Below are 8,741 nucleotides of genomic sequence, written 5' to 3' on the forward strand. Positions count from 1 at the left end.
TGATTTTATAACGGAAAATCGTAAAAAAACTAAAACAGTAAAACAAAAGAGAACCAGTGCTCACCAGACCATCCATAGGAAAAGGTGAAGAACGAATGAGTAAAAATTGTTACCCACCTACGACTTCAGTTATGCTAAGAAAAGAGGAGAGGCAGAGATATTAGAGTTTAAAGAAGGAACAAGCCGTTTGATATATAATGACTCAAGGGTAGTTAGAAATTCGCTTTGTTTTGTCCCACCAATAATTTTAAAGTGTTTTTTGTTTACTTGTATTTTGCACATGGCGGCATGATTCCTTATATTCGAAAATTCTGGGTTACCAAGTCTCTGACCCGTTCTAAAGCTGTATCCCATATGGCTACAGTATCTCACCTGCAACAACCTTCGGCAAGATCCAACATAGATACCGGGACATCCCGGGCACTTGAATTTATAAATTATGTTGGACCTCATGAAGGTCTGCAGTTTGTCTTTGTAGCCAAAAAATACATTAATTTTGAGTGGATTGATTGGGATTAGTTTGATGTTGAGGCAGCCGAACTCTTTTTCTATTATTTTCTTAAGTTTGATGGAAAACTTGTTGTCAGATAAGTAAGGAATTGTAGCGAAAATATTTTTCTTTTTGACATTATACGATGGTATTGTAGTGGAGAAATGTCGTAAAAGGAGCTTGTTTATAACCTTATGAACTATACTTTCAAGGTAAGACTTTTGCTTGAAAAAATTAACTAAAAATAAAATCTCCTTATGAAAGAGTGACCAGCTTGAGGAATAACGCAGCGCCCTATAAACAAGTGTGTATATAGTATTTAGTTTAAAATTAAAAAAAACAGGAACTATAAAAATTGTTGGCAAGGCCAGTGTATGTCTTTTTTCGATACACAGTTGTAATAAATTCACCATTGTCTCTGCTTACGTTAATGTCTAAAAAAGGTAGAGAGTTGTTGTTCTCTTTTTCTATAGTGAACTTCATATTTTGGTGTTGAATATTTATATGGTTTAAAAACATTTCGCTATGCCATGGCTGTTTAAATAACACAAAAGTATCATCAACATATCTTCTATAATACACTGGCTTAAAAGTGTCTGGACAACTATTTAAAAAATTTTCTTCAAAAGATGACATAAAAATATTTGCAAACAAGGGTCCTAACGGGGAACCCATGGCAACTCCATCGACCTGCGAATAGAGTTGGCCATTAAAAACAAACATGGAGTCTTGCACAGCAAGCTCAAGAAAAGTCTTAAAATAATGTCTGTTAAAACCATGAAAAATAACTTGATCGTCATAAAAAATTTTATCTAAAATAATATTAATTGTTTCATTTAGTGGCACATTTGTAAAAAGAGATTCTACATCAAAACTTGTCATATGTAGATCACCATCTTGTAAAATTATTTGTTGCTGAAACTCACAGCCATTTTTTAGTGAGAACTGATTGCACGAGAAATCACTGAGCAAAGAGACAAGGTGTTTTGATATTGTATAAGACGGGTTGTTATAGGCTGCCATAATGGGTCTGATTGGAACTCCTTCCTTATGTATCTTTGGTAGTCCATATAAAATGCTAAAAGAAGAACCTGTCACAAAAAGTTTCTGATACGTTATTTCATTTAAAATACCTTCATTTTTTAGTTTTCTCAAAAATCTGTCAATTTTGTCTTCTTTTTTGTAAATGTCCAAAAAATTTGGTTCACCATGTAACTTAAATTTAGTTTGGTGTGCAAGAATGTTATTAACCTTATCAATATAGTCTGATTTATTGAGCAGTACAACACCTTTACCCTTATCAGGTTTACAAATAACCAAACTATCTCGTTTGCCTAGTGTTTGTAGGATACTCAAATCCTCTTTCCTGAAAAACGGTGTCCAAGACACTCTCAACTTAGTGTAAGTTTTATGTAAAAGGAAAGACAACTTATGTTGCAAACCACTGAGGTCATTGATCAAATTTAAACCCTTGAGTCGTTGAAAAAGCATTTCGAAAGGAAAGTAGAAGTCTGCATACTTAGGTCTGTAGGAGGGTAAATTGAAATCCAACCCAAATGATAACAAAAACTCTTCTCTTTTGGAGAGAACTAGTTAGATAAATTAAAAATACAACAGTTTCTCTTATTAAAATTAGGAGTAACAACACCTAGTGCTTTCAGTTTCTTTTGATGACGTAGTTGTACAGACGAGACATAATCATTTACAAAATCATTAAAAAGTTTCTGATAAATAAAACGGTCAATAAAAGATAAATCCTGAAAAAGTTGTTCTCGAAGGCGACAAATATTAGTACTTGTATTTTCAATAAGTTTCTGCTTCGTCTCAATCTCCTTCTTAAGTAGTTCGTCCAAGGCATTCCTGTAAAATTCGGTGTGATATAACGAGGTCTTGTAGAGCCTGAACCGAACAAACTTGGGGTGTACTCCATTTAAAAGACAATACTGCAGGAAATCCAAATCACACTTGGCTTTCTCTTCTTTCAAGGTCGATTTCTCCAGTTTTCTCGAGGTGGTCAGGGTCACTGGTGGATAGCGATGTTGGAGAAGTTGCGAAAAGTGCTGAAAACGGCGACATCTCAGCTTAAACGCGAAGAGAAAGACGAAAAGAAGTCGATGCAACATCACGGACGTATCCAGGAATTACAGGTGAAGATATAATATTTGGTGTGCAGCAGGGTCCAAAAAACATCAGTTAAAAGGCCATAATTTATTTAGAGACGTTTCGAACATTGCAATGTTCATTATCAATCTGTAAAAGATAATATAAAATTCTTAAAATTTGTACAATAATTTAAAACAAAATAGTAAGAGTATTAAAACATTATTGATTTTATAACGGAAAATCGTAAAAAAACTAAAACAGTAAAACAAAAGAGAACCAGTGCTCACCAGACCATCCATAGGAAAAGGTGAAGAACGAATGAGTAAAAATTGTTACCCACCTACGACTTCAGTTATGCTAAGAAAAGAGGAGAGGCAGAGATATTAGAGTTTAAAGAAGGAACAAGCCGTTTGATATATAATGACTCAAGGGTAGTTAGAAATTCGCTTTGTTTTGTCCCACCAATAATTTTAAAGTGTTTTTTGTTTACTTGTATTTTGCACATGGCGGCATGATTCCTTATATTCGAAAATTCTGGGTTACCAAGTCTCTGACCCGTTCTAAAGCTGTATCCCATATGGCTACAGTATCTCACCTGCAACAACCTTCGGCAAGATCCAACATAGATACCGGGACATCCCGGGCACTTGAATTTATAAATTATGTTGGACCTCATGAAGGTCTGCAGTTTGTCTTTGTAGCCAAAAAATACATTAATTTTGAGTGGATTGATTGGGATTAGTTTGATGTTGAGGCAGCCGAACTCTTTTTCTATTATTTTCTTAAGTTTGATGGAAAACTTGTTGTCAGATAAGTAAGGAATTGTAGCGAAAATATTTTTCTTTTTGACATTATACGATGGTATTGTAGTGGAGAAATGTCGTAAAAGGAGCTTTTTTATAACCTTATGAACTATACTTTCAGGGTAAGAGTTTTGCTTGAAAAAATTAACTAAAAATAAAATCTCCTTATGAAAGAGTGACCAGCTTGAGGAATAACGCAGCGCCCTATAAACAAGTGTGTATATAGTATTTAGTTTAAAATAAAAAAAAAACAGGAACTATAAAAATTGTTGGCAAGGCCAGTGTATGTCTTTTTTCGATACACAGTTGTAATAAATTCACCATTGTCTCTGCTTACGTTAATGTCTAAAAAAGGTAGAGAGTTGTTGTTCTCTTTTTCTATAGTGAACTTCATATTTTGGTGTTGAATATTTATATGGTTTAAAAACATTTCGCTATGCCATGGCTGTTTAAATAACACAAAAGTATCATCAACATATCTTCTATAATACACTGGCTTAAAAGTGTCTGGACAACTATTTAAAAAAATTTCTTCAAAAGATGACATAAAAATATTTGCAAACAAGGGTCCTAACGGGGAACCCATGGCAACTCCATCGACCTGCGAATAGAGTTGGCCATTAAAAACAAACATGGAGTCTTGCACAGCAAGCTCAAGAAAAGTCTTAAAATAATGTCTGTTAAAACCATGAAAAATAACTTGATCGTCATAAAAAATTTTATCTAAAATAATATTAATTGTTTCATTTAGTGGCACATTTGTAAAAAGAGATTCTACATCAAAACTTGTCATATGTAGATCACCATCTTGTAAAATTATTTGTTGCAGAAACTCACAGCCATTTTTTAGTGAGAACTGATTGCACGAGAAATCACTGAGCAAAGAGACAAGGTGTTTTGATATTGTATAAGACGGGTTGTTATAGGCTGCCATAATGGGTCTGATTGGAACTCCTTCCTTATGTATCTTTGGTAGTCCATATAAAATGCTAAAAGAAGAACCTGTCACAAAAAGTTTCTGATACGTTATTTCATTTAAAATACCTTCATTTTTTAGTTTTCTCAAAAATCTGTTAATTTTGTCTTCTTTTTTGTAAATGTCCAAAAAATTTGGTTCACCATGTAACTTAAATTTAGTTTGGTGTGCAAGAATGTTATTAACCTTATCAATATAGTCTGATTTATTGAGCAGTACAACACCTTTACCCTTATCAGGTTGTACTGCTCAATAAATCAGACTATATTGATAAGGTTAATAACATTCTTGCAGACCAAACTAAATTTAAGTTACATGGTGAACCAAATTTTTTGGACATTTACAAAAAAGAAGACAAAATTAACAGATTTTTGAGAAAACTAAAAAATGAAGGTATTTTAAATGAAATTAACGTATCAGAAACTTTTTGTGACAGGTTCTTCTTTTAGCATTTTATATGGACTACCAAAGATACATAAGGAAGGAGTTCCAATCAGACCCATTATGGCAGCCTATAACAACCCGTCTTATACAATATCAAAACACCTTGTCTCTTTGCTCAGTGATTTCTCGTGCAATCAGTTCTCACTAAAAAATGGCTGTGAGTTTCAGCAACAAATAATTTTACAAGATGGTGATCTACATATGACAAGTTTTGATGTAGAATCTCTTTTTACAAATGTGCCACTAAATGAAACAATTAATATTATTTTAGATAAAATTTTTTATGACGATCAAGTTATTTTTCATGGTTTTAACAGACATTATTTTAAGACTTTTCTTGAGCTTGCTGTGCAAGACTCCATGTTTGTTTTTAATGGCCAACTCTATTCGCAGGTCGATGGAGTTGCCATGGGTTCCCCGTTAGGACCCTTGTTTGCAAATATTTTTATGTCATCTTTTGAAGAAAATTTTTTAAATAGTTGTCCAGACACTTTTAAGCCAGTGTATTATAGAAGATATGTTGATGATACTTTTGTGTTATTTAAACAGCCATGGCATAGCGAAATGTTTTTAAACCATATAAATATTCAACACCAAAATATGAAGTTCACTATAGAAAAAGAGAACAACAACTCTCTACCTTTTTTAGACATTAACGTAAGCAGAGACAATGGTGAATTTATTACAACTGTGTATCGAAAAAAGACATACACTGGCCTTGCCAACAATTTTTATAGTTCCTGTTTTTTTTAATTTTAAACTAAATACTATATACACACTTGTTTATAGGGCGCTGCGTTATTCCTCAAGCTGGTCACTCTTTCATAAGGAGATTTTATTTTTAGTTAATTTTTTCAAGCAAAAGTCTTACCTTGAAAGTATAGTTCATAAGGTTATAAACAAGCTCCTTTTACGACATTTCTCCACTACAATACCATCGTATAATGTCAAAAAGAAAAATATTTTCGCTACAATTCCTTACTTATCTGACAACAAGTTTTCCATCAAACTTAAGAAAATAATAGAAAAAGAGTTCGGCTGCCTCAACATCAAACTAATCCCAATCAATCCACTCAAAATTAATGTATTTTTTGGCTACAAAGACAAACTGCAGACCTTCATGAGGTCCAACATAATTTATAAATTCAAGTGCCCGGGATGTCCCGGTATCTATGTTGGATCTTGCCGAAGGTTGTTGCAGGTGAGATACTGTAGCCATATGGGATACAGCTTTAGAACGGGTCAGAGACTTGGTAACCCAGAATTTTCGAATATAAGGAATCATGCCGCCATGTGCAAAATACAAGTAAACAAAAAACACTTTAAAATTATTGGTGGGACAAAACAAAGCGAATTTCTAACTACCCTTGAGTCATTATATATCAAACGGCTTGTTCCTTCTTTAAACTCTAATATCTCTGCCTCTCCTCTTTTCTTAGCATAACTGAAGTCGTAGGTGGGTAACAATTTTTACTCATTCGTTCTTCACCTTTTCCTATGGATGGTCTGGTGAGCACTGGTTCTCTTTTGTTTTACTGTTTTAGTTTTTTTTACGATTTTCCGTTATAAAATCAATAATGTTTTAATACTCTTACTATTTTGTTTTAAATTATTGTACAAATTTTAAGAATTTTATATTATCTTTTACAGATTGATAATGAACATTGCAATGTTCGAAACGTCTCTAAATAAATTATGGCCTTTTAACTGATGTTTTTTGGACCCTGCTGCACACCAAATATTATATCTTCACCTGTAATTCCTGGATACGTCCGTGATGTTGCATCGACTTCTTTTCGTCTTTCTCTTCGCGTTTAAGCTGAGATGTCGCCGTTTTCAGCACTTTTCGCAACTTCTCCAACATCGCTATCCACCAGTGACCCTGACCACCTCGAGAAAACTGGAGAAATCGACCTTGAAAGAAGAGAAAGCCAAGTGTGATTTGGATTTCCTGCAGTATTGTCTTTTAAATGGAGTACACCCCAAGTTTGTTCGGTTCAGGCTCTACAAGACCTCGTTATATCACACCGAATTTTACAGGAATGCCTTGGACGAACTACTTAAGAAGGAGATTGAGACGAAGCAGAAACTTATTGAAAATACAAGTACTAATATTTGTCGCCTTCGAGAACAACTTTTTCAGGATTTATATTTTATTGACCGTTTTATTTATCAGAAACTTTTTAATGATTTTGTAAATGATTATGTCTCGTCTGTACAACTACGTCATCAAAAGAAACTGAAAGCACTAGGTGTTGTTACTCCTAATTTTAATAAGAGAAACTGTTGTATTTTTAATTTATATAACTATGTTCTCTCCAAAAGAGAAGAGTTTTTGTTATCATTTGGGTTGGATTTCAATTTACCCTCCTACAGACCTAAGTATGCAGACTTCTACTTTCCTTTCGAAATGCTTTTTCAACGACTCAAGGGTTTTTAAATTTGATCAATGACCTCAGTGGTTTGCAACATAAGTTGTCTTTCCTTTTACATAAAACTTACACTAAGTTGAGAGTGTCTTGGACACCGTTTTTCAGGAAAGAGGATTTGAGTATCCTACAAACACTAGGCAAACGAGATAGTTTGGTTATTTGTAAACCTGATAAGGGTAAAGGTGTTGTACTGCTCAATAAATCAGACTATATTGATAAGGTTAATAACATTCTTGCAGACCAAACTAAATTTAAGTTACATGGTGAACCAAATTTTTTGGACATTTACAAAAAAGAAGACAAAAATTAACAGATTTTTGAGAAAACTAAAAAATGAAGGTATTTTAAATGAAATAACGTATCAGAAACTTTTTGTGACAGGTTCTTCTTTTAGCATTTTATATGGACTACCAAAGATACATAAGGAAGGAGTTCCAATCAGACCCATTATGGCAGCCTATAACAACCCGTCTTATACAATATCAAAACACCTTGTCTCTTTGCTCAGTGATTTCTCGTGCAATCAGTTCTCACTAAAAAATGGCTGTGAGTTTCAGCAACAAATAATTTTACAAGATGGTGATCTACATATGACAAGTTTTGATGTAGAATCTCTTTTTACAAATGTGCCACTAAATGAAACAATTATTATTATTTTAGATAAAATTTTTTATGACGATCAAGTTATTTTTCATGGTTTTAACAGACATTATTTTAAGACTTTTCTTGAGCTTGCTGTGCAAGACTCCATTTTTGTTTTTTAATGGCCAACTCTATTCGCAGGTCGATGGAGTTGCCATGGGTTCCCCGTTAGGACCCTTGTTTGCAAATATTTTTATGTCATCTTTTGAAGAAAATTTTTTAAATAGTTGTCCAGACACTTTTAAGCCAGTGTATTATAGAAGATATGTTGATGATACTTTTGTGTTATTTAAACAGCCATGGCATAGCGAAATGTTTTTAAACCATATAAAATATTCAACACCAAAATATGAAGTTCACTATAGAAAAAGAGAACAACAACTCTCTACCTTTTTTAGACATTAACGTAAGCAGAGACAATGGTGAATTTATTACAACTGTGTATCGAAAAAAGACATACACTGGCCTTGCCAACAATTTTTATAGTTCCTGTTTTTTTTAATTTTAAACTAAATACTATATACACACTTGTTTATAGGGCGCTGCGTTATTCCTCAAGCTGGTCACTCTTTCATAAGGAGATTTTATTTTTAGTTAATTTTTTCAAGCAAAACTCTTACCTTGAAAGTATAGTTCATAAGGTTATAAACAAGCTCCTTTTACGACATTTCTCCACTACAATACCATCGTATAATGTCAAAAAGAAAAATATTTTCGCTACAATTCCTTACTTATCTGACAACAAGTTTTCCATCAAACTTAAGAAAATAATAGAAAAAGAGTTCGGCTGCCTCAACATCAAACTAATCCCAATCAATCCACTCAAAATTAATGTATTTTTTGGCTACAAA

This window comes from Palaemon carinicauda, chromosome 6, assembly GCF_036898095.1.
Source record: "Palaemon carinicauda isolate YSFRI2023 chromosome 6, ASM3689809v2, whole genome shotgun sequence".
NCBI classification, from domain to species: Eukaryota; Metazoa; Arthropoda; class Malacostraca; order Decapoda; family Palaemonidae; genus Palaemon; species Palaemon carinicauda.